The following is a 27,596-nucleotide window of genomic DNA, read 5'->3' on the forward strand; positions in this document are numbered from 1 at the left end:
GCTGATGGATAAAAATAAGAAGCCCTTCACTAAGAGCATCTCAAGGTGTTTCCTTGTTTTTCTCCTCAGACTTGGGACAGCACCTGGCACATGGAAGCATTTGATAAATATTTGCTGAATTGAACAAAATTAACTAAGAAGATTCAAACAGAGAGAGTTCAGCACTGCAACCTGTCAGCTCTGGCCTTGGGCGAGTCATAAAACCTCTGAGCCTCAGCTTTCTTGCCTGTAAATGAGAGAAGTAAAACCTAACTTTAAACGTTTTAAATAGTAGTGGCAATGTACATAAAGTGCCTAGCACGATTCATGGCACATACTCACATAATTCACAGACACACACACCCACATACCATATATGGGGTTTTTTTTCAAAATTATGACTATGCATATTACATGTTTTGAAGTTGAGAAAACAGAGATTTGGGCAATGTTTCAAATACCTGCAAACTCTACTGGTCATTATTCATTCTTATTCTTAGGAAAATATGAGTGTTGGGTTCAAAGGAAAGAATACTTTGAAGAGTTTTTTTGTTAAAACTCTGAAGCCTTCTTAGATATCAAATAGTTATTTAGTGAGTCAAGTGTGAATGAATCAGAACATATGTATTGCGTTTATCTTGGAACCCTGTGTGGGGAAAACCGAACTACAAAATGTGCTTTGCATTCTCTTGCTGTTCAAGGGCTGCAAAAACAGCATGACATTCTGCTGAACCTGAAATGACCTTGAACTCAGCAAACAGACCAAACTAATGAAGAACCTCAGGTTACTTTTCGGAGTCTTAACCACAGTAAGGGATACACAACCACTATGATTTGAGATCCTTTGTGTTTGTTAGTTGTCTTTGGTTTGATACCTGAAGGAGAAAACAGAATCATCCTCTTTGTCTAGCCGGCAGGGTCTGAAAACAAAGAGAGGAATGTCACTCCAATGAAGTTGCCCTCTTATGAGAAATGCACCGATTCATACAGAATTCAGAGGTAGCTTTTAAGACAAAGCATAGCTAGGGGCACCTTGGTGGCTCAGTCGGTTAAGCCTCTGACTTTGCCTCAGGTCATGGTCTCAGGATTCCTGGGTTCAAGCCCCACATGGGGCTCTGTGCTGACAGCTCAGAGCCTGGAACCTGCTTCAGATTCTGTGTCTCCCTCTCTCTCTGCCCCTCCCATCCTCACTCTCTGTCTCTCTCTCTCTCTCAAAAATAAGTAAACATTAAAAAATAAAGACAAAGCATAGATAAAGCTGAGTAAGAGGAGCTGAAAAACTGGAGTGAAGGGGATTTTAGAAAGTTAATGGGGCCAACTGGTCCACCTTTCATTTTGGAGATGAGGAGGCCACACCACAGAGAAATGGCTGGTCTTGTTGTTGTTGTTGTTGTTTAAGTTTATTTATTTTTGAGAGAGAGGGGGAGAGAGAGAATCCCAAGCAGGCTCTGCACTCTCAGCCTGGAGCCTGAGGCAGGGCTCAAACTCACAAACTGTGAGAACGAGGGCCAAAATCAAGAGACGTGTAACCAACTGAGCCACCCAGGTGCCCCAAGAAATGGCTGTTGTAAACAGGGGCCGGCAGTGAGCTAACTCACCCATTTTTCTTATTGCTCAACTGATTCAGAATCCAGCAGGGAAGAGGGTATTCATTTCAGGGTCTCTCTAACTCATCGTCAAGCAAGGGTGAGATGGCTTAGAACTCGGACTCCCAGGGACATTGCTAAGAAATGTCTATGTGTGCGGTAAGAGGCTGTCAACACTTGCCCACAATATCTTTCATGTTCAAGTGTTTGAACGTTCTACTGTGTAGAAGTTTGGCATCTCAACGCAGCCCCGGCTCACGCTGGCCCAGCTCCAACACTGATTCCTCAAGAAAACCCTGGCTCTTCCTCAGACGCAAGCCCCACTCACAGCGCAGCTCCGGGCGGCGGCTGGGGACCCTTTCATCTAGACAGGGATTCTGGCCAGGTTCTTTCAAGTTTCACAACTGAGCATTAACCCTCCCACCTGCCCACCAGGGTTTCAAAGCAAACTTTACTCTGCCCATCAGGACAATAAAAGATTTCTGAGTCCCAGACCTCGCTAGAGAAGATAAGGTTGAGTTGTTTACTATTCCACTTTCCTGAAAAACCCAGGAAGATCATCTCGTTTATGAAAGACACTTTAATATTTGCTATAAGAATGTTTGCAGATTGTCAGGAGGAAAAAGACAAGTAACGAGTCCCGCTGTGTTTGCTGTGAAACTCTTCGAAAACACCATTCAGAGCATCCTCCAAAAGCTTGTGTCTGATGATTGGTGTGAGGGATATCTCAGGGAAACTTCGTCTCCCCTGAAACAAATGAAATGCTCTTCCTCTGAAAAGAGAGTAATTGAAGTACCACTTTTCTCTCTTTGCCTTGGCTATAAGGACGTTGCGGGCCAAGCCTCAGCCTTCAAGTTCAATCACAGATGCTCTATCGACCCTTATGGTTGGGATATCTGCCTCGTTCCTCTTAATCTTGCTTTCTCCTCTTTATTTCCCCTCTTTTATTGATTTTGATATATTTATTCCCTTTTAAGGCCATTTTAAAATTCTTTTGCAAAGAAGTGAGATACAACTAAATAAAATTAAAAGATTCAGTGATTGCTTGAGGCTGGACTTGGGGCGGGGGGTGAGAGCCAGGCGCTTAAATAAGAGTATGAGCAGGAGTCTCACTCTGTCACTCTTCCCTGTTTCTTCCTATATACCTGTGCCAACCCTCTCTCACTACTGACCGCCTCTCTATTCCTCAATCCACTAAGTAAATAATGGCCATGGCCAACAGCACCTAGGGTTCCAACTCTTCAATTCAACAGAGCAGTTATAGCGGCTTAGAATCTTGGGCTAATTCTAAATCACTGGGGGAACTCTTCGATTGTTTCTCCATACCATATTATTGGCGTTTGGGGCGGGGCAATTCATGCTGTATAGAGCTGTCCTATGCATGACAAGACATTTAACATGGTGGTCCCTGCCCATTAATTGCAAGATGCCCCTTGGGGGACAGTATTACCACAGTTTGAGAACCTCTGCATTCGACATTCCAACCCAACCTGGTTCAGTCTAATGTTGTATTCCCAGAGAATTCTGGGAATGGCCAAAACCCTGAGAGAATTTTCCGTTGGAATATATCTTAGAGGACAGAGGTGTATAGAACCCAGACTGAAATTTTCTTTCTTTCTTTCTTTCTTTCTTTCTTTCTTTCTTTCTTTCTTTCTTTCTTTCTCTCTTTGTGACTCTGAGTCAGCCATATCTGTTTCTAAAAACAAAAAATGTTTAGATTTTTTAAAAAGTCACATCTTGCTTCTGCTATACAGCTGATTTATTTTTCTTGCACAAGGACATGATGGTGAAATCAAGGATGGGGTAAATGCTCATTTCTTTTTAAATCATACAGTGTAATTAGCCATCCCAAATGGCAAATATTTACTTGCGAGTTGGCATTTTCCTTTGGACTCATACAACCAAATACCAGTACAAACCATATGTCCCTCCTTCAGGTACTCCAGGGAAAATGAAGTAGGAGGGTGACCAAAGAGAAAGAGAGCTTGCCAAGTAGGGCAGTTTCTACCCACATAGGGTCCTTCCTGCATAGTGTCCTAGATGTGGCCATGACTGGCTCTGCCTGAATTTAAGGATGTACCCTCCTTTAGCTCAAGCACCATAACATGGTCCTTATGCCCATTCCTCACACGGTCTAAGAGGAGTTGAAGGTGGGTAGGGAATAATGAAGGCATTGACTTTAAGGCAAAATCTTTAAAAATTATTATAATGACCCTGGAAAATATGACCCAGAGCAATACTTCTGGCATCCTTAAGACTGCTGATATTCCTTGGCTCTAGCTTGGAGCCTGCACTGCAAGAAAGAGGAGGGCTATCCTGAAGTTTATGGTCTGAAAAATTTTTCAGTTTGGTTTTTGAATCGATGTGATAAACTAATAAAATCATCTCTGGAATAACACTATTATAAGCAGCAGAGCCATATCGTGGAAAGAAAACTGACATGTGGCAAAAGATACGGATTCTAGAAAAACAAAGATCCATGAATGAGTCCATACTGATGTGAATCAATGAATGAGTGAACTGACATGTGGCCAAGATGTGGATTCTAGAATAACAAAGCATCCATGAGTGAGTCCACACTGATGTGAATCAATCAATGAATGGCCCCATTTGGGCCAAAAATGCAGTACTTGGATTGAATCGTGAAAGAAAACATGAGACAAACTCACATTTAGGGACATTCTTCAAAATAACTGACCAGTACTCTTCAGAAGTGTTAAGTTCCTTTAGAAACAAAGAAAGACTGAAGGATTGTTCTAGATTAAAGAAAACTGAAGAGATATCACAGCTAAATTTGTGTGACTCTGGATTGGGTCCTGGCCCAGATAAAGGGCACTTAGTGGGACAAGTAACAAAATTTGCATAAGGTCTGCTATTAGTTTATATTAAATTAGTTTACAGTATTATTTGAATATCAGTTTCCTGATATTGTAACTGCCCTGGGGTTATGAAAAGAGTGTTCTTACTTTTAGGAGCTATGTGCTGAAATATTTTAAGATGAGGGAGGGGTGCCTGGGTGGCTCAGTTGGTTGAGCATTCAACTTTGGCTCAGGTCATGATCTCGCAGTTCATGGGTTCGAGCTCCACATCAGGCTCTGTGCTGACAGCTCAAAGCCTGGAGCCTGTTTCGGATTCTGTGTCTCCCTCTCTCTCTGCCCCTCCCCTGCTCACGCTCTGTCTTTCTCTCTGTCAAAAATAAATAAACATTTAAAAAAAATTTTAAGATGAGGGAAAGAGACAGAGAGAGAGAAAGAGAGAGAGAGATTGAGATTCTAATCCTAGCTCCGACATTAGCTGAGGGGTCCAGGAGAGTTATGTAAACCCCTCGGCCTTAGTTTCCGATTTGTACGATTGAAGAGTTTGTATTAGCTCAATGGTCCTCATGTGCTGAAATAAAATAGCATCATCTGGAAAGTTGTTAGAAATCCAAATTCTCAGGCCCCAGACCAGAATCTGAAACTCTGGGGATGGAAGCCATGCATTAACAAGCCCTCCATGAGATCCTGAGGGATGCTCAGGTTTGAGCATCTCAAAATGTTTTGTGCTTCTCATTTGTGTCTCCTACTGAACACAACCCTTTCTCAAAAAGGGCACCTCCGTGCTCCCAGCTTATTCATCATTTATTTGGTGCTGACAAGGGGCTGGCCAGGGAACCAGAAGGGCTGGAACTTTGGAGGAATGGTTCTCCTGGGCAACCTCTGCTTGCAATAGGTACAGATTAAATATAAAACATTTAATAATCCTACTTAGCTCAGGAAACATTAAAGAAACCAAGTGATACATAATTAAGTTCGCATATCTGCCTTGGCCTCTTGGTAAAATGCTGGAGCCAGTTGCATCTAGGAGGAATGGGGTTGTACATCTTTCCTGCGAGTTTCTATCACTAGCTTAGAAAAGTTTACCTTAGCCTTCTCTTCAGGATAAATATTTCCTGGATTACTCAGGTGGTAAGAATCTCCCAGTGCCTCCTAGATACTTCTACAAACCCAAACTTAACTTTCATCTGTTAAGAATCTAAACTGTGACCCAAGAGAGTATTAAGTTTGCTCCTGACTGATTAGAAGTGACAAACAGGGATCGCTCTCATCTTAGTTCACTGCTTACTGCCGGGCTCCTATCCCTGGAGGTTGCCTGTGCGCGTCTACACCCTTGTCTTCAACACCGCCTGGCTCCCAAAGCCACTTTTTTCAGTCCTGACCTTTCCTCAACTTCAGTTTCTGATGTTAAAAAAAAAAAAATCTTTATTTATTGAACAGATAACACATTCATATGGCTCAAAACTCAAATGACACAAAAAAGTATGCAGTGAAAGTCTCTCCCTGCCTGACCCACCTCCACCCTCTGGGTTCGATTTCTGATTTTTGACAGTCCTGGGATTCCCTCTCAGAACCGATGCCGCCAGAAATTCACTGTCCAAAACAAATCCGTCAAGTTCCCTACACTCTGAAGTCACCCTCCGTCAGCCTCTGTCTTCATGGGTAAAATGAGAAAATAACAGCACTTTCCTCCTAGGCTGTGTGTATATTCCTCAGGGAGCCAAGATTTGTGAACTTTAGCACTGCCAGCACATAGTAAGCACTCAATAAAAATTCATTCTTGGTAACATGGTAATAATAATAATAAACTCTCCCTAAGTGGAATATCAGTGTATGGTTTTGCTTTCCTCTAGAGTTATTTTTCTCTCCTCTCTCCTTTTCCTTCATTCCAGACATTTTGGCCTCATCTAGCTTTGTATTATTTCTTTCTTGGTAGGATTTGGGTGGGCAAAGAGACTTAGGAAAAAATTTCCTGGGAGGCTGTCCTTTTCTTGCAAAGACACTTAGATTAGGCTGATGGGTCACAGGCCTTTACTCCCACGCCCCTCCAGGCATGGACTCTCCCCGTCTCTCTTCTGGGCTGTGGCTGGTGAATAGCAGTTCATTCCTAACATTGCCTTTTTCCCCCTGGGCCAAATGACTGAGATCATTCTATTAAAAAATGCAAGGTTTCTGGCTCCCTTTAGTGCACTTAATCTTGCCACCATAGCTTACTTTTCCCACCCTTGGACTTCTACAGATAAATGCACAATTCTCATTTTCGCAGTGCAATTGATAAATTTTAAAAATATTAGAACAAATCCTTTCATCTGTCAGGTATTCTGGCGCTTAAATATCAAGGACAGCTACCCTGACCTTGGGGATGAGAGGGGGCGTTGGTGACCGATGGCCTCAGGACCCTCAGTCAGCATCGTGCTACAAGGGAAATGGTGGTGCGGATGCTTACATTGCTGCATTCCCATCTGCATTCACTCAATCATATTTCCCCCCTCCCTACTCTTAGCAAATGGGTATTTTCACACTAACTACTGTGATTAAATCTAATTGTATGAGTCATTAAAATGTTTTTCATAGTTAAACCCTCATGAAGAACAGCTTTCTCATAACAACTTAGAAATGAGTGCATGGACCCCTAACTACTCTCTGCTAAGTTGTATTTGAGCCCAGTAGAGTAAGACTGCCCAACTGAAATCACAGGTGATCAGAACACTTGTAATCTTGCCAAATAAAGGGGTTAAAAGAGAAATGCCTTCTTAACCAAAGCTAAAACATCTGCCACTTGGTTGTAGCATCGCATATTTGATTTCAAAGAACATTAGATTTATTGTGTCGTGTACTTCAGTTTGGCAGCAGATGCTTCCCCTCCTGGAAAATATCGGGCTCAGGTATTTCCTCTTCCAGAAAGCTTTCCCTGACCCCCTCTCCACCCCCCCGGCACCTCCTCTGGCCTCTGTTATTTTCCCTGGTTTCCCATAGCCAGCGTTGTTCTAGGTGTGAAGGCCTTATATTTTAGGAGCGCCCCTCAGACCCTTCTTTTGATTGGCCCCTCTGTATGGGACAAATAACCCATGGACCAAGGGGATGTGCCCATTCAGAGACTGTGCCCTCCTTCCCAGACCACATTCTGGGTACACAAGACCCCAGAATGCTCTCCTTGAACAGCCTACAGTCCTCCTGCCTAGGTCCATCCTGAAAGTGGACCACACAGCTGGTGAACACACCCCAAGGGGTGCTGGGGGTAACTGGGAAATGCCTATTTGTTGCTGGGGAGAAGCTGGGAGATGCAGTCTGGGGGGTCCAATTGCCTGTGCACTTGACCCTCAGAGTACAGGATGGAGCTGGGGTTGGGAAGCCCAACAGGGTGAGCCAGGGTACATCTGATTAGGTAGGAGGATAAAACATATTTTATTGATAGTTTGTTAGATAAGTTTATCATTTTAAATACTTAGGCATTTAGTCTATGGTACTTTTGCCCTTGGCCCCGCAAATGTTGAAGGTGGGCTGGTTTACAAACACCCTGGGAATACCTGTAGGTTTGCAATGCTAACATTGTATAAACATATGTCTTCATGGCTGTGATAGTTGCCACAGACTTTTCCCAACCTCAGGGCCCTTGCACATGCTGTTTCTGCTCCTGGAATGCTCTTTCCTACCTATTCTTTTAGCCTACTAAACTTTTAAGTTATCTACCAGACCTCAGCTGAAACACCATTTTCTCAAGAGAGTCTTTCCCGACTTCCTCCATCAGGGCAGGCTCTCCTGGTTTTTCTCTCTCACATCTCCCTATACTCTGATAAAGCTGAGGGGCAAATATCATAGGAATAATAGCAATAGCAAATCAGTGATCATGATAAAAGCAGATAGTCACTGATGACTTACTAAATGTTAGACATGATGATATGTGCTTTACATCCATTGTTTATTCTGGATAAGAAGCCTAATAAAATAATATTATCAACTCCATTTTTCAGATGAAGAAATAGGCTGAGGAAGTGTGATAGACTCATGCAGCTGGCCACCATGTGAATCAGACTTCCCAGTGTTCCTTTCTTGTGTAGCCCCTCCTGTGTTGATTCTCTGCTCACCCAGGTGATTTGCTTTGGCCAATGGCCCATTAGCTAACATGACTTAAGCAGAGGCTTGATAAATTCTTGCACATAGGAGCTTCTCTTCTTGGAACCCAGTTGCCATTTAAGAATCCCAGAACTAGGGGTGTGTGGGTGGCTTGGTTGGTTAAGTGTCTGACTTCGGCTCAAGTCATGATCTCACAGTTTGTGAGTTCGAGCCCCACGTCGGGCTCTGTGCTGACAGCTCAGAGCCTGGTGCCTGCTTTGGATTCTGCGTCGCCCTTCTCCCTCCCTCTCTCTCCCTCTCTCTCTTTCTCTCTCTCTCTCTCAAAAATAAAAATAAACATTTAAAAAAATATCCCAGAACTAACCAATGAATAAAAAGAACCACAGGGTAAGGTGGCTAATCTCCGCTGAGCATGGTCCCCAGCTGACCCTGCAGCCACTCAAGGCAAATTATAATTATATAATAACATAACACAAGCATACCTTGGATATATTGCAGTTCAATTCCAGACCAATGCAATAAAGCAAATATTGTAATAAAGCAAGCCAAGTGAATTCTCAGTACATGTGAAAGTTATATTTACACTGTATTGTAGTCTATTAAGTGTGCAATAGCATTATGTCTTTAAGAACGTACATGTCTTGGGGTGCCTGGCTGGCTCAGTCAGTTAAGTGTCCAACTTCAGCTCAAGTCGTGATCTCACCTTCCTGAGTTCGAGCCCCTGCTGGGCTCTGTGCTGACAGCTCAGAGCCTGGAGCCTGCTTCAGATTCTGTGTCTCCCTCTCTCTCTGCCCCTCCCCTGTTCGTGCAGTCTCTCTTTCTCTCTCTCTCTCAATCTCTCTCTCTCATTCATATAAACATTAAAAAGATAAAAAAATAAATTAAAAAAATTAAAATGTACATGCCTTAGTTAAAAAATATTGCTCAAAAATGCTAACCATCATCTGAGCTTTCAGCAAGTCATAATCACCGATCACCATAACAAATATAATCATAATGAAAAAGTTTGGAATATTCTAAGAATTACCAAAAGGTGACACAGAGACACAAAGTGAGCAAGCGCTGCTGGGAAAAATGGAGCCAATAGACTTGCTCAATACAAACCTTCAACTTGTAAAAAATGCGGTATCTGTGAAATACAATAAAGTGAACAAGGTATACCTGTAGTATAATACAGTATGGTATAGCATAAGATACACACAGTGATAGATAACTGGTAGAGACTAAGTTGCTGAAGAGCCCAGAGTTAATAAATGGCAGGTATGAATGCAAGCTCTCTAACTGTATTCAGCCTATATAACTTCCTAGCTATGGCTGAACACTGGATGGGCATGACAACTGTCTCCTCTTCCCAAGTTCCTCTCCTGGTCTACAATACAATGCTTGCTCCCAACCGCCATCCCCCCTACCTTCCTTGTCAACCCAGCTCCCTCTGGCCCAGCTGTCTTGAGCATGTCCTGGGTGAGATAGGACCATTCAGAGCAGCAGAAGTCCCTGGCTAAGATGGGCAGCTCGCCATCTCGGTGCAAGCTTTCTCAAGGGAATGGGTTCTCTCCAGGCTTGGGTGCACCTCTGCCCTTGCCCCGGGCTTCTCCCCAGGGGAACCAAGTAGGCTGAACTCACCTCACCTCTCCCCTGTGTCTCCAGCGCACTCTCTCTTTGGGTCTTTACCCCACCCTGCCCCATTTCCTCAGGCTGTATTTACCCTACCTGGACTGACAAATCAGCTTCTGTTGCTCCCACTAAGATCTTCCATCAGTCGGCAGAAATGGCCCTTCCTGTTCAGGGAAACCCAGGGTACAAGAGGCAACAAAAGTGCTAGCAAATACCCACTCAAATACCAACCAGAACTAGTTTTCTAGTCCCAAACTAGAAACTAGACAGGAAGAACTTCTTTTAAAGGAGAAACACAGTAAGGATGGCTGAGGCCTGAGAGGAGCAAGTAGCCAGTTGAGATTTGAAAAATCTCTTATTAAGGGCAGGGTTTCCTGGAGCGCTTGCCCACAGCCAATCCTCTGTCTTCCAGAAAAATAGAAAAATGTAGGTTGCTTTCCCTTTTTTTTTTAAATAGTGTTATCAAGGTATATTTTACATATCAGAAAACTTACCCGTTTCAAGTGCATCTTTCAATTATCTTTAATACATTTACCAAGTGCTATAACCATCACTATAAATCAATGTGTTTCCATCTCCCCAAGAGGATCCCTTATGCCCTCATCCTGTTCCCATCCCCAGGCAATCACTAATTTACCCTCTGTCTCTAGAAGTTTGCCCTTTCTAGATATTTCAGATAAGTGGAATCATATAAGACGTAGTCTCCTGTTTCTCACTTACTTCACTGAGTATAATGTTTTTGAAGGTCATCCATGATGTAATTTGTCGGTAGTTTATTCCTCTGTTATTTCTGAGTGGTAGGCCACTGTATGGATATACCACATGTAATGTATCCCTTCACCACTCAATGGACATTAATGTCGTTTCCAGCTCTTGACTGCTGTGAACAGTGCTGTTGTGGAAATGTGCGTGCAAGTCCATGTGTGGACAGATGTTTTCATTTCTCTTAGGTACATACCTAGGACTGGAATTTCCAGGTAGTTTTTTGTTTAACTGCAAGCTGTCAAACAGTTTTCCAAAGTGGCTTTTACCATTTTGCATTCCCACCGGCAACTATGAGTTCCTTGCGCTTCCTCAAGTCATGGTACACGCATCCTCTACTCTTTGATCAACTCGCAGTTTTTTATCCTAAGAATTAATTAGGTCCTTGACAATGTTTCACCTATGCTGTCCTGGGTTGAATGATCCTTTGTTCTCCATAGTGACCTTAAAGAGACATTTATGATGGTTACACTCAATATGCCCATGCATGTGTCATTATTTATTTATTGAAACACTTAGTTCATCAGGCTGACTCCAGTAACCATTTAGTTTTCGACTATCTCGGGGGAAGGCCACGCAAAAGTACTTATGCAAATTCTGAGGCAAACAATAGCATAGTTACTTGGAAGATTCATCAGGAAACTGAACTCCCTAAAAGTAGATTTCAGAAACACGTAACCTCAGGTGGTATTTTCTAAAAGATCACGTTAGCCCTGTATTTGTCCACATGGAACTCACTGAAGTAAAAAGCCAATATGAAGTCCTTACACATAGGAAACCTTAAGAGCTCAAAGGAAACAAGTTTGTTTCATTCATTCATTCATTCATTTATTTATTTATTTATAGCATGAGCTTGAGCAGGGGAGGGGTGGAAAGATGGAGAGAAAGAATCCCAAGTGGGCTCCAAGTTGTCAGCGTGGAACCCAATGTGTGGCTTGAACCTACAAACCATGAGTTCATGACCTAAGCCAAAGTCAGACACTTAACTGACTGAGCCATTGACTTTGCTAAAGAGAGGCAAACCAAGTTTAGAGGTGTGCAAAGGTATCCATCAATACATCTCATGGATTTTATTTTGATAAATTTTTTATCATGCAACCATAGTCAAAGAAATTTTGGTCAGAAATCCTAACTTTTTCAAAAAGTCTACTAGACTGTTTCTACACAACGGCAGGAATATACATTCAAAAAAAAAAATTGCTCAATGACAGAAAATACTCAGAGATTCAGAAATGAAACTCGACAGCTAGAGCCTAAAAATTGAGACCTTGGTAATATTGAATGCATTTACCGCCCCCCCCCCACGCCCCTGCCCCAAGCAAAAGGGTTGGTAAGGTCACAGCTGTTGTCCCTTGAGGTCATTTGCATAAGAACTTCAGGTGCCTGAAATAGCAGAAGTCTGCTGGACCAAGACTTCTACCCCTGAAAACAAAGTATTTATAAAAGGAAATCAGAGGCTGTTAAGAAGTAACATAAGGGAGTTTCTTTGTGGTATTCTGATTGTGGTATTGGTTTCTCAATCTACACATGTGCTAAAATATCATAGAACCACACACACACACACACACACACACACACACACACACACACACCCCTACACACATACACACACACAGAGTGGATGTAAAACCTAGTGAAATCTGAGTCTGTACCTGAGTTAATAATACCATACCAGTGTAATTCCCTGGCTTTGACTGTGGTTAAGCTGGGGGAAAGGTACATGGAGACAACAAAAGGACAACTTTTGAAACTTCTTGTAAGTCTAAAACTATTTCAAAATAAGAGTTATTAGAAAGAAAGAGAGAGGAAGAAGGAAGAAAGAGAGGGAGGGATGGAGGAAAGGAGCGATGAATTCTTTTTTCTGTAGTCAGCATGGACCATAGGTAGGGAAGAAGTCAGGGACAGTAAGGCAATTCCTAAATTTGAAGACAAATGTCCCTCCTGAAAAGGAAATTATGCAAAATCAACCCGACAAACCCACCCTAAACCGGAATCATATCTATCTATCTATCTATCTATCTATCTATCTATCTAGTCACATATATATCATCATAAATATGTATATAGAGACAAAACATATATATGTATGAACCAGGCATAGTGTGAGGAAATTAGCATGTCTAAAGGGGGGTCTAACTGGGGGATTTACCCTTTATTGTGTCTGCAAGCAGGGAGTACAAACATCAAGAACTGTCCACAAAAGACTGGCCTGGACTCAGTTGTTCCAGAATCCTTGGCGGGGATATCTCTCCAGAGAAAATGGATGCATCAGACTGTTGTAGCTTGGCGACAGGAGCCATTACGAACATTCTCGAATTCCCTTTGCTATGATTCCAAACTCATTTTTAATTGTGCTTTGGCTGTTCATGTAGCTTCTGTATAGTACGATATGAGCTGATTGGCCAGTGCAAGAACTTTAGTCCACTTGACATTATTTCTTCCCCGTAAATTAATAATTTACCATTCTGGCTCACGTATCGATCTCTTGTGGGCTTGTAAGTATGAGTGAGCAACTAAAGCAGGAGTTCTTAACCTGGAAATCAAGGAGGGGCTTCAAGGGATCCATTAAGCCTGAAGACTGCATGCAAAAGCGTGCATGTGGGGGCAGGTGTGCATTTATCAAGTATAGAAGTCAATACAGGGTTTCAGCTCTGGATATGTTGCAAAATAGGGTTTCTGACCTCATGCAACTTACTTTCAAGGAACACACTGGAAATAGTTCCCCATGCTATAATTCTTTATAACACTATTTCAGCAATTTCATAGGACTCAATTGCTCAAGTTCATCTATTAAGAAAAATTTTGAAAGCTTATTCACTAATAATCTCTGAAAGACGTAATTTTTGGATGAAATGTTGACTTGTTTTTATTAACAGATGCCCAAGTGTGAGGACTAATGACAATCATTACTATTAATACCTAATATTGGGGCACCCGGGTGGCTCAGTCAGCTAAGCGTCTGACTTTGGCTCAGGTCATGATCTCACAGTTCATGGATTCGAGCCCCACGTCGGGCTCTGTGCTGACAGCTCAGAGCCTGGAGCCTGCTTCGGATTCTGTGTCTCCCTCTCTCTCTGAGCCCCACTCGTGCTCCGTCTCTCTCTCAAAATAAACATTAAATTGAAAAAAAAAAAACTAATATTGATGAGACAACAGCTCTGTACCAGGTAAGGTGTTGTGTGCCTGAGATCTTACCATGGGCTTTATGACAGTCCTAAGAGGTGGGTATTATTACTTTCATTTACCAGCTGAGGAAACTGAGGTGCAGAAGTTAAAGAACACACCAAGAGCACACGGCTGTCAGAGGGGAAGTTAAGCTGACAGCCACATCTAGCTGGCCTTTCCCTCCAACCACGATACTCAATAACCATATTCTTTGATCTCCACATGCAGGCACTTCCACCTTGAAGCTCTATTCCCACTCAAAGTCACTTTTCCTATGGTTCTTCAACTGGTTCCAAACCACGCCACTTAGCACCATTGGATCATTCTCTACCTCAGGGTCAGCAAACTTTTCCTGAAAAGGACCAGATACTAAATATTTGGGGCTTTGTGGCCCATATGGTTTCTGTCACAACTACTCAACTGGGCTGCCCACTATAGCGTGAAAGCAGCCGGAGACAAGATGTGAGTGAATGAGCATGGCTGTGTTTTAACAAAATCTGACCTGCAGATGTTGAAATTTTAATCTCATATAATGTTCCCATCTCACAAAAAAATATTGTTTGTGTTCTGATTTTTTTTCCAAACGTTTCAAAATGTGAAAACTATTCCTAGCTTATGCTCTGCACTAAACAGGTGGCTGGCTGGATTTGACCTGTGCGTTAAATTTTGCTAATGCTGGGGCACCTGGGTGGCTCAGTCGGTTAAGTCTCTGACTTTGACTCAGGTCATGATCTCAAGGTTCGTGGGTTCTAGCCCCGCGTTGGGCTCTGTGCTGACAGCTCAGAGCCTGGAGTCTGCTTTGGATTCTGTGTCTCCCTCTCTCTCTGCCTCTCCCCTGCTCATGCTCTGTCTCTGTCTCTGTCTCTCTCTCTCTCAAAAATAAAATAAAAAATTCTAAAAATACATAAATAAATAAAGTTTGCTGATACTGCTTGAATAGCAGTTTATGTATTCATAGTGTCCAGAACTAGACAGAAAACCATTGAGCTTAAAATTATTAATTATAATTAACTAATGTAATTAATCATTAATTATATATAATATATAATATGAATATGTATATATAAATAAAATTATATCTTAACCTTGGGGTGCCTGAGTGGCTCAGTCGGTTAAGCGTCCAACTTAACTCAGGTCATGATCTCATGGTTCATAAGTCTGAGCCCCACACTCGTCTCTCTGCTGTCACCACAGATCCTCTGTCCCCCTCTCTCTCCCTGCCCTTGCCCCACTCATTCTCACTCCCTCAAAATAAATACATAAACTAAAAAAATTATGTCTTAACCTTGTCTTATTCTTCAGAATCTGTATGCAGGGCTAAACTCCTAAGTAAATGCTCAATAAATACTTGATTAAAAGCCATAAGAGCCATATCCAAGAAGAAATAAAAAGTCCATTTCAAAACATGCCACATGTTTATTTTCTTCACCCTTTTTAACCTCCCTTACAGAATTCTGTAACTCTAAAATATCACAGCGATTTTTGTTTTTGGTTCTGAGTACTGACAAATACCCACGTGCTTGGCCAGCTTGAAGGTCAGATGGTATCCTGGCCTGGGGCCAATGGATACAGCTGGTGAAATTTCAAGCTGTCACACACTTGTTGCTAGCCTTGGTTTTCTAGTTCCTTCATCATGAATTATTCGATTATTTATAATAATGAATTGCTACATGAACAATTGTTTTTAAGACCATAATCCCCAACCAGGAGCAAGGTCATGACTCAATGGGCTAAATTTAGGACCGTGAGATCCACACTCTCGGACTGGTTGCCATGCCACTTCTCTGGGCCTTCATTTCCCCATCTGTAAATGGGAGGTAATAGCACTGCCCTCCTCCTGTGGGCCTGGGGAGCCTGGGCTGATTGGAAACCACCCTGCAGATATAGTGGTAATAGTCATAAGCTTCTCCACTTCCTTTGGCCCAGCCATATTAAGCAGCGCTGGTGTATGTATTAGAAGACAGAGAAATGTGCGATGTTCCAGTCTGTGTAGGAATAAAAATTTGTTTTATTTGCTCTAAGGCCATAACAACGAGCTGTGAAATCAAGCTGATATTTACTACTAAGTACACACTTAAAAATTATGTAACACATGCCAATGAGCTTTTTTGTTTTACCCTTTCAGTGTGAGATCACTGAAACCAGACACTGTGATTACACCAATCCTCCTGCCGCTCTGCTATTGGTCCGACGTCACTGCTGTGTAGCAGGTGAAAATGGGAGACACATGTTATTCTCTGCTAAGCACGGCCCATGACATGGCTTTCAGGATAGGATCTTGCAAACACTTCCGGGCACCACAAGGGTTCTTTCTAGGTGTTTGAAGGGCCAGCTGTTCTGCAGGGCTTGGATGTTATTCTGGTTTATTTCTGCAAGTTTTATTGTTGGCTTGTTTTATTTTGTTTTTTTTTGAAGAATTTTTCACTAGAATTCATTTTCACCCACTTTACGGATGCCTTAAAATAATCTGGTGCTGCAGACTCTTCCAGCAGCTGCCAGCTTGCCTGTGAGGTGAGGCGGCTGCTCCCGCGAGGGCGAAACAGCACTGGAATGTTTAAAACCCGAGAGGGCAGCAGACAAGGGAGAGCTTTCGTGCTTACGTGTTAACTGTGGCAAGGAGAAACTTTCTCCAGCCAGAAATCACTCAGCATTCTGCAGCAGATCGATGACTGGCCGCCCCTGAGAACAGCAAGCAATCTCATACGTGGTAGATAGTAGGAGGTGGTCATAAATCATCTCAACAAAAGATGTTCTTTCGAACCTCAAACTGCAGTCACCATGGAGAAGGGGAGGAGGTGTGCGGCTTTGTAACTGGAGCCTCATTCACATAACTGGAATCAGGGGCTCCAGCGTGACTGCCTCAGAGGTAGCAGCTGCCTTCTGCTCCCCGGGGCTGCCTCATTCCATAGATGGGTCGGGTGACGCCTGTGTACACAGAGTTGGTGACATTTGTATGATGTCTGGATGAAGCGTGCTTGCAGGAATGTTGGCGAATACTAATTATTATTATAATCATACTGTGGATAGGTCTGTTGGCCTTTAGCAGATAGCAGCTTATATAAACACTCTGCTTTGATGTAAGAGGCTCCCAAGCATCAGTGGTTAACATAATTTTGGTTGGTTTCTACAATCGGCTGTGGTCATTATGGTGCCTCGCCTAACATAACCCCAAGGAGTAGTTCACATATTTCTAGGGGGGGTTGGTCACTGAGTCATTTATCAAGAACTTAAGTCGCCCGTGGGACAGATCTTGTAGCTATTACCAACATTCTGGTCCATCTCTCCCTCCACCTTCACTGATGGTCTCAGGGTTGAAAAGAAAATAGTTTCCCTCAAATATGGATTCATAGTACTTGAATTTGAAAAGTCCATGAAATGTTTTCACTGAATAGAGAAAGTCTTTAGTTGGCCTAGGAGCAAAAATGGAAAGGAGCAGAAGAAACGCCATTTGGGAAAGTCTCAAATTAACTTGATTATTTTAATTATTGACCCCCGCTCTGGCGAGACACTGGAGATACAAAGATGCAAAGCATCAAGGAGACTCAGGGTGGGAGGGATGGACAGACTCACCAGTGCCCTAAAGAGCCCCATGTGCAGCAATACACGTCCTAAGAACAGGAGAAGCACAAAAGAGAAAAGGACTTTTCTATCTGGAGGGAAGCAAGCCAGTCGGAGAAAGTCGAAAGAGGGGATATGAGCTTAGTCTTGAAAAATGGTTGCAGTGGATCCTCTGAGCTCATGAACCGCCCCCATTCTAGGCCGGAGCAGCCTAGGGAACAAGCGTGCACAGGTAAGAAACAGACCAGCCTGCCAGGTGATCAAAGAGAAAACAGAGTCAGAATTCTCGGAAATGCCTAAATCCTGCGGTTACACGCTAAGCAGGACCACCGATCTCCTGCCCCCATCCCACCTAGGGTCTCGTCATGTACCACTTCCTCTGTGAAGCCTCCTTTGAATTTCTGTAGCCGTTTTGACTGTTTGCCATTTCTCTTACACTTCCATCCTCTTCGCCCTTCCCCGCCACATTTCACTGCACCCCTAACACTCCTCAGTGAGGGCAGGAATTGGGTCTCAGTAGGCGAGGGTGGTGCCTTAAGCATCACTGTTACTCCATTTGGATCTACATGGCTCTATTTGGTTCACTGTGCTCTGTGTACATGGAGACCCATAGTAGCATTTTTTTTTCTGCTGCTTATATTTCTTATTTTGAAATCTGAAATGAATAGAAATGTTGTAAAAAGCAAAAGTATACCCTATACCTTTCGCTCAGTTTACCGATTGTTACCACTTTATCACATCTGCCTTATTCTTTTTTTTTAAATGTCTATTTATGTTTTTTGAGACAGAGAGAGAGAGTGTACTCACCCAAGTGGGGGAGGGGCAGAGAGAGAGACACACACACACACACACACAGAATCTAAAGCAAGCTCCAGGCTGTCAGCACAGAGCCTGACATGGGGCTTGAACCCACAAACTGTGAGATCATAACCTGAGCCGAAGTTGGACGTTTAACCAACTGAGCCACCCAGGCGCCCCTGCCTTTTTCTTTATAGACACACATGTTAAAGTTTTTTCTGAGCCGTTTGAGAAAAAGTTGCAGACTTAATACTCCCTGACTCTTCCTTCAATATATATTTACGTATTTGCTATAAACAAGGACATTCTCTTATACAATATAACCGTCAGGATGATAAAATTAACATGGATTCAACATTACCATACAACTCCCATTCAGGTTTCCTCTGTCAGCCCAATTATACGTGGTGCAGGTCCTCTATAGGTATCATTTCTCTTCATCTCCTTCATTTTGGAACAATTCCTCAGTTTTCCCTTCTCTTTCATGACCTTGACATTTTTTGAAGCCTGTAATTACTTTGTTGAATGTCGTACAGTTTGGGTTTGACGTTTCTTTATGATTTATGCACTTGTAGCAAGAATACCTCAGAAGCAACGCCTTGGTCTTCTCATTGCGTCATAGCAGGAGGCAAATAACGTCAATTTGTCCCATTACTGTTTTCTTGTTACTTTCAGTAAACATCCAGGCTTCTAGGATTTTCCACTGAGTCATTCCTAAGTATTTTGCAAGGAGAGGACTTAAGATTTCTATTGTAAGATAGCCTTTTCCTTCTCCTCCATTTATTCATTTAATTTTTATCAGTGTAGACTCATGGATTCCTATTTTAATCAAAGGATTAAAATTGGTAACTATCATTTATTGTGATACTCAAATAGTCCCACACTTGGCCAGTAGAAGCTCATCTAAGGCAACTCTTATGTCCTTTTGATATGTCCCCGTCATTCTTCCAGCATTTCCTAACTTTGTAGTATAAGATGTTCCTGTCTCGTCTTTTATTTTTCCTACCCATCCCTGGAGTCAACCATTTCTCTAAGAACCCCGGTTGCTTTAAATGGAGAATAATATTTAGAAACCAAGCCCTGCAAGCTAGGTGTGCTGATTGCTACCAGGATATCTTTGCTCTCAGCAGCTAGAACTAGGAGATACACGTATATATCTACATGTTGCATGTGTGTATGCATGTATATATGTGTGTGTCTGTGCATATATATGTATGCACGCACACATAAACATCTATACACATTATACCTATATCAATAGCTATGTCTATTGACATACAACTCACGTACAGCTGTGAGTTCACATTGACCTCTGCATCTCCAATCTAACACAATAGGATTTATTCTAGGATTTACTTTGCCTTTCCATATTTGTAATTCCCTTCTGACCACAAGAAATCCTCAGAGTATTTACTTATTTGTTTAACAATTCCAGTATGTCACCAGTCCCCCAGCTGCACTGGCCAAAAGCTTGTCCCCTCACCATGGGCCCCCGAAGCAGGCAAATCCCTGCCCCTGCCATTGGGGGGGGCCTTTAATCAACAGTGACTTGCATGATCTGAATTAACAGTCTTTGAGTGGATTCCACCCACCTCTGCCATTGCCTAGACTCTGAGAATCAATAAAGAAGAATCACAAGGTTGACTTTTCCCGTTGTTGCTTAGCAGGGTGAATGTTATTTTCTTCTTCGCCATGGCAGTGACCACTTTAAATGTGGTATTTTTTTTTTTTTTCTGTTTGCTCTTCTCTACTTCTCTGATTACTCATGGGACAGTAACAGGATTAACTGAATCCATTCAAAGATTTGTAGAGCTCCAAGCTTCTCCCAGGAAGAGTGCATTATAAATATTATATAGCTATAAAATCCAGAACTGGAGGCCAGAGGTCAGCTGATCCCTCCCCACAGTTGCCAGATGGTTGGCTCTTCTGGTGCATTCTCAAAGCCACAACCTCACATCCTAGATACACATCTTTAAGTCATCTTTGACTCCTCCAGACGCCACCCACCCCCCCATGTCAAACGGTAACCTTGGAAGCAGGGAGTACATTCCCCACCAGAGCCGCTGTGTGTTTTTCCTCCACCAGTTCTGTCCCCCACAATGTCCTCACTGTTCTGGAGGGGAGCGGAAATCCTTTTCTGCGAGCTAAATCATCCCCACGCATTTAGAAGTTTGCTTACAGAATTTTTAAAAGCAGATAGCTCTGTGTTGCACCACGTTCACTAAATGCAGTTGAAAATCCCATTTCTAAAATTACTTTCAAGACTGTCACAATTTAGATTGTTAGGGAAAGTGGATGATAACGGGGCCCACGGTCTTTCAGTCCAGAACTGACTTTGTTTTAGAGGAGCAAGAAGAGAGCTGCCTGGCAACACAACGCATCGCTGTGCATCAACTTTGTTTACAGCTAAGGCTGGAGTAAAGGAACAGATGGTAAGAAAATCGGATTTAAAGAAGGGACAGATGCGCCTGCGTCGGAGCTTGGTAAATCTCTTGGCTTCTGGTTTGCATGCAAGGATGAAGTCTAACTGCCCACAGCAGTCACGCCCCTGTTCACTGTTGCCTTTGACTGTTTGCATCTTGTCTCTCTGAGGATAGTTAAGACAGCCCATTGCAAAGCATTTATCTCTTCCCTCCCTCGGGGAATGTGTTTTCCCAGGGCTTTGTATGTTCCCTGTCCTTTTATGGAAAGTAGTCTCTTCATCATCCCTGTGACCGTATATCTAAAATTTCAAGAATATTTAAGCCGTTAACTCTGCCTGTGTATGGAGGATGGGATTATATTTCTATGATCTTGGAACTATTTCCAATGAGCATGTGTAACCAGGAAAAATAAGCATAAACATTTGCATGTAACGCGTTCATAAGCGCACCCTCCCCCCACCCATCATGCTTCATCATCTCCCTTTGGTGCTTTTCTCTGTGAGGGCAAAACGATTCTAAGATGCTAACCTCCACGATATATACAATAGCTATTATAAATGTTATATTAAAGCTGCCTAGGCCGACTTCCCCCTCCTTCCTAAGGGAAAGTGTCAGTTATACTTCAGTTAAGATTTACACGTGCTCCCTCAGGGAGGTGAAGGGGAAAAACACATTCTATCTCAGTGATGTATGGTTGGATTTAACAGCCCCAATTGTTCAATGCTGGGATCCAGTTATAAACGTTTTTATTCCAAAATGACCCCTATGCGTTTATAGCGATTCCAGGACCTTCATAGCTGCTCCACAGTGACTTCCCTGCAGAAACAATGCATCGTGACCAGACATCTCACCTGTTCCTGCATGTTGGCCACTGGTCACTCCTAGGCAGCATCAGGTTCTGTCACTCCTTGAGATTCATCCTGAGCGAAAGATTGGCTACTTAAGTAAAAATGCTGTGTATTAGAGCAATAGTTCCTTATAAAATAGTCACGGTAAACATCAAAATATCTTACAGGGTTGACTGCAAAGCACCACCAGAAGTGTTCTAAGTGACACCATTGGAACTGGTTTGACTCGACTCCTTGCCTCTGGGTGTGCACAGGGCCAGCCTCGGCTCTTTGGGCACCAGAATGATCCTTTTGGGTGGCACACAGGTTGCCATCTTCAGATACACTCTCCAGGTATTCCTCACCACCCCCCGTGGAACACCCCTAATGCTGTGCTCTGGAACTTCTAGTCGGCTCTGGTGTCCAGGGTGACCCCCTTCACCAGTCTCTGGAAAGGCAACATGGGGATCAGAGGCCTGTGGCTTGTGGTACCCCAGTCTCCCACAGCACTTGGGTTCAAGCCTGTACAGATGCGGCCACGGATGTGGGCAGAGGACACAGAAGTTGCTCCGGGACTAGAAGTACAAAGGCCAGGCTGGGCACAGGGCATGGTAGGTGACAATTTACCACTGCTGTGTTAAATGAACCATGTTCTTTGACTGCAAAGTGTCTGAATCTGCCACCGCCTCGAATTCCGTAGCTCCACAGTAACCAAGTTAGGGAAAAGCCTATATAGTACCCAAGTTAAGGGAAAAGCCACCACCAAGAAATCCCCGAAAGAATCTACTATGGCATAGACCTCTTCATAGCCACCAGCCAGGAGACAATGTGTTATGCCTCCTTTTCTTGGTCTCTTTTTCTTTGCCTGTTGCACATCTACCCCACTCTGGGTTCTGTGAAGCTCAAACTTGTGTTTGCATGGGATGGACCTTGAAAGCACTGGATGGACCTTGAGGGCATTTGCTAAGTGAAGTAAGTCAGGCAGACAAAGACAAATACAGTATGATCTCACTTGTATGCGGAATCTAAAGCAAAACCAGAAACAAAAAACCGAGCCCCTAGATACAGAGAACGAATTGGTGGTTGCCAAAGGCAGAGGTGGGGGTGGGTGAAATGGGTGAAGATGGTCCAAAGGCACAAGCTTCCAGGTAGAAGATAAATAAGTCATGGGGATGTAATGTGATGATAGTTAATAACACTATATAGTATATTTGAAAGTTGTAACTATGTGGGGTGATGGATGCTAACTAGATTTACTATGGTGATCATTTTCCAATATATACAAATATCAGATCATTATCCTTTATACCTGATGCTAGTATAGTGTTATCTGTCAATTATATCTCAATTTTAAAGACTTTTATTTGCCCCAGGATCACCTGGGGTGCTTTTTAATTTTTTTTTAATGTTTATTTATTTTTGAGAGAGAGACAGAGCATGAATGGGGGAGGGTCAGAGAGAGAGGGAGACACAGAATCCGAAGCAGGCTCCAGGCTCCGAGCTGTCAGCACAGAGCCCGACGCGGGGCTCGAACTCATGGACCGTGAGATCATGACCTGAGCCGAAGTCGGACGCTTAACTGACTGAGCCACCCAGGCACCCCTGGGGTGCTTTTTTAAAATTTTTTTACTTTTATTTAAAAAAAATTTTTTTTTACATTTATTTATTTTTGAGAGACAGAGAGACAGAGCACAAGTGGGGAGGGGCAGAGAGAGAAGGAGAAAGAACCCGAAGCAGGCTCCAGGCTCTGAGCTGTCGGCACAGAGCCCGATGCGGGGCTCAAACTCACAAACCGCGAGATCATGACCTGAGCCAAAGTTGGACGCTCAACCAACTGAGCCACCAGGGGTGCTTTTTTTAAATTCAGATTCTTGGGGTCACCCCTGCCTCAACCATTTAGGTTGAGTGCGTCCAGGGTAGGACCCGGGAACAACAGGCTCCACACGTGAATCTGATGACTGTGGGTTTTCTTTAAAAGGCCCTGAGTAGTAACTTTTGTCCTTTTCTCTTTCCACTTTTTTTTTAATTTTGTTAATGTTTATTTATTTTTGAGAGAGACAGAGCATGAGTTGGGGAGTGGGAGAGAGAGAGGGAGACACAGAATCCCAAGCAGGCTGCAGGCTCTGAGCTGTCAGCACAGAGCCCAGTGTCAGGCTTGAACTCATGAACCATAATCGTGACCTGGACCGAAGTCGGACACCCAATCGACTAGGACCCAGGCACCCCATCTTTCCACTTTAAATAGTCTCCCTTTCCCTTTGCTTTAATTACTGTCAAGTTTTTGTCATTATCTGTAGAGCTAATGACTTCCAAGTCTATACATCTATAGCCCTCATCTTCCTCTCGAATGCTAGGTTTAAAATTCCATCGACCTGCACGTATTTCTCCCTCGATGCACTGTAGATACTTCCAAAACACTTCCAAAATATAATTGTGACCAGTTATTTCTTCCCAAGACATTTGAAATTGAAGGCCACTCTTTGAGGACCATTTAGGTAACAAAAGGCTAGTGTCAGCTAAGATGTGGAATCCACTCAGGGTAAAGAAAAATTTAAGTGTTCACATTTCTTATAAAGTTAAAAACAAATGTTTCTAATGGCTGAATAACCTCTAACGCCAAGACCAGAATGCAGTTTGTTCCCACAGTCTGTGAATTCAGGACTTGTGTCTTCTCTTCTGCTGAAGCCATGAACGGGTATTCCAGTATTTCATCATCACTTAGTGAATTTTTGCCTCGTTTCCCCAAGACGAAGCTAGCTGTGTGCGGGTGGACTTTGACCACCGTGGGTACCCGCTATCTGTTGACCTGGTTCTCTATTGCTTTTCACATGGCAGTGGTGAAAATTCTGAATTATTATATCCCGACTGTGCGTTCAAATCCTCAGAAACCTGCTCAGTTTATGTCAAGAGTTAGAGTTCATTGTAAGGCTACGTACAGTGCAGCATGAGGAAAACAGGGACAGTGCTGCCAAGGGGACCTTCAGAACACAGCGACAGTTCTGGTCATAATGGCTCTCCCATGCTGACAGCTGACATGGGCCAGACAGCTCTGAGTGCTGCCTGTCCCCACTTATTTAGTCTTCCCAATAGTTTATAAGAAGCACCATCGTAGGGGCACCAGGGTGGCTCAGTCCGTTGAGCATCTGACTTCGGCTCAGGTCATGATCTCGAGGTTTGTGAGTTCGAGTCCCACATGGGGATCTCTGCTGTCGGCACAGAACCCACTTCAGATCCTCTGTCCCCATCTCTCTCTGCCCCTCCCCTGCTCATGCTCTCTCTCTCTCTCTGAAAAATAAATATTAAAAAAAAAAAAAAAAGTGCTGTCCTTGTCCCTGCCTTACATGTGGGAAACAGAGGTCCAGAGCACTAAAGGAGTGCTTCCCAGCCTCCCTGGCTCAGAGTCCATGTTCTTCCCTGAGGCGCGAGGCACAGTTGTGCCTGGAGACAGACCCTGTGGAGCTTCTCTGTGGCGGTTGCTCAGTGACTCCGTGGTTGGCGTCTCCTTCTCTCGCTGCTCTTGCTGCTGCCAGCTGACTCCGTGTCCCCTCCCTCAGGATTTTCATTCATACTCTCGGCATGTGTACTCCGGGAGCAGTTCCACTGGTGGTGGTGGGCAGGGTATATTTGCCAAGTGCCGGGACAGCATCGTTAGCCCTTGGTGGGGTGTGTGAAAGCTGTGGCGTCCTTGGAGCAGATAGAAATGCAGAGACGTCACCACGGTATGACAAAGCAGCAGAGAAAACGGCAAGCCAGGGGACAGAAAAGTAGTGAAATCAAATACTTTCCTATAGCCCTGAGTTCGGAAGGCACGAGGGCCGTTCCCTGGGGGCTCCAGGAACCAACTGGGGAGAAATTTGAAGGGGCTGAAAATATTGTAGGCAGGGGAGAGTGGGAGAACCAGAGATATGTTGCTTTTTTAAATGTTTATGTATTTTTGAGACAGAGAGAGACGGAGCATGAGCAGGGGAGGGGCAGAGAGAGAGGGAGACACAGAATCCGAAACAGGCTCCAGGCTCTGAGCGGTCAGCACAGAGCCCGACGCGGGGCTCGAACTCACGGACCGCGAGATCATGACCTGAGCCGAAGTCGGACGCCCAACCAACTGAGCCACCCAGGAGCCCCAAGATATGTTGCTTTTTTTTTTTTTTACTTTATATATACGGGGCAACTTTAGAAACAGCCATTTATTATTTGGATTAAATGTATGATTTGTTCTGTGATACAGAAAAAATATGGAACACTTCACGAATTTGCATGTCATCCTTGCGCAGGGGCCATGCTAATCTTCTCTGTATCGTTCCAATTTTAGTATATGTGCTGCCGAAGCGAGCACGAGATATGTTGCTTTTGACTATTATCTTATTCTCTTTTTCCTCTCCAGGCCGGTATAGGCTGGGGAAACATGGATTATGTGTTTGCGGCTCTCGCAAAATACAGCCTGATAGCCTGTTCCTTTCCTAATGTCGATGTTCACAGTGTGTTGATTTGATTTAAGCAAATTGCCCTTTCCTTTTCACATCAAGACCAAGGCTCAAAATGGCACCACCTCCTCCGCAAAGCACTCTCCTCTCACCCTGCAGATTCACCGCGACCCTACTGTGTGTCAGGCACTGTCCTAGGCGCTGAGGGCATGGCAATTAATGAAAGGCGCAAGCCCCTGCCGGGTTAAAACATACCCCGCGAGTGCCAAGGGCCATTGGGGAGCATCTAGTCCACTGCGCGCCCACTCTGACCACCCGTCAGCCAGCCTCTGCTTCCCACTTCCAACAATGCCCGTTCTACCAGCGATGAGCTCTATCGCTCAGAAAGCTCTTGCCTACTGGTGTAACAATCTGTTTTCCGGCTACATCTATCTATTGGCCTGAGTTTCATTCTCCGGAGCTAGGCAAAATAAATTCCCTTTTATTGGATGGCCCTTCAAATCCTGGTCTACAAACTGTCCTTGTCACACTTGCTCTCTTCTCATCTCTCTGCCATCCTCCCCTTTTCTCACCAAGCGGGGGCAGACCCCCTTCCCTGGCTGTCCCCCTCCCTTGCCTTACGGTCTCTCCGCCTCAGAGCCTGCCACATTTGGACTTCTTCAACTCACGCTTTATTTGTTCTTCGTGCTTAGGCCTTCCTTCTTTTCCCACGGCCTATCCTTAGCACCCGACTCTAAGTCTGTATTGTTTCAAACTCTGCATTTGTTTACTGTGCTAGTTTATTGCCATCCTGGGCAAATTGGGATTGGACAGACGGTGGTGAGTAGTGGTAGCAAGGTGGGGGCAAGTCAGCCCTTTCTTTTGGGTTTTGTTCTGTCTTTGGCTGGGTCTACTATCTCTTTACATTTAAATTATTACCATGCAGGATTATTGAAGAAACTAGGTCAGGGAGTTCATATACGGTTATTATTTTGATCACTAAAAAAGCATTGAATAAAACATGTCTACCAACAAGCCTCTATACGGACGAGAAAGAAGCAGATTGTGTAAATGAATGAATGGATGGGATGTTTTCTTGCATAATTCTTCGTTTGTTTTTTCTTGTTGTTGTTGATTTTTTTTTTTTTTTTTTTTTTTTTTTTTTTTTTTTTTTTTTTTTTTTTTTTTTTTTTTTAGTGTTTTAGTTTTTTCCTACTCATGCCAGATAGGTAAGTAACATGGACAGTTTTTCAAATCAAAATAACTAAGTTTCGGTCATTACAATTGCTAGTTTACTTACATTAAATAAATATATAATCCCACCACACTGCACAGCATAATTAGCAAGTATTTATGCTGTTCAATCCATGACCCAGTTTCCTGAAGACATCTGTTTTCTAAAAGGATCTTTCTCAAAATTCAGATGAAAAGACGCTACTCAAGTAGGATTGCCAGATAAAATACGGGGCACTCAGCTAAATTCGAATTTCAGATTCTATTTTTTAGTATAGGTCTGACTCAGATATCACATGGGGTAGTCTTATACTAAAATGTTGTTAATTGTTTATTTGAAATTGAAATTTATTTTAGCATC

The 27,596-nt window shown here is 43.3% G+C and overlaps 1 long non-coding RNA gene and 1 other non-coding gene across 2 annotated transcripts in view; one reads left to right on the top strand and one right to left on the bottom strand.

Moving 5' to 3' along the window:
* Window positions 1-268, top strand: part of LOC109495600 — a 53,847-nt gene extending 53,579 nt beyond the window's left edge. The window contains exon 3 of the long non-coding RNA XR_006591673.1: window positions 70-268. This is a non-coding gene — a long non-coding RNA (uncharacterized LOC109495600). The remainder of the gene's footprint in view (window positions 1-69) is intronic.
* Window positions 269-25,828: 25,560 nt separating this feature from the next.
* On the bottom strand, window positions 25,829-25,935 carry LOC111558476. Its single transcript, XR_002739377.2, has one exon. It is a non-coding gene; the product is annotated as a U6 spliceosomal RNA (small nuclear RNA).
* Between the last annotated feature and the right edge of the window lie 1,661 nt (window positions 25,936-27,596).

The sequence above is a fragment of the Felis catus genome, chromosome F1 (assembly GCF_018350175.1).
Source record: "Felis catus isolate Fca126 chromosome F1, F.catus_Fca126_mat1.0, whole genome shotgun sequence".
NCBI classification, from domain to species: Eukaryota; Metazoa; Chordata; class Mammalia; order Carnivora; family Felidae; genus Felis; species Felis catus.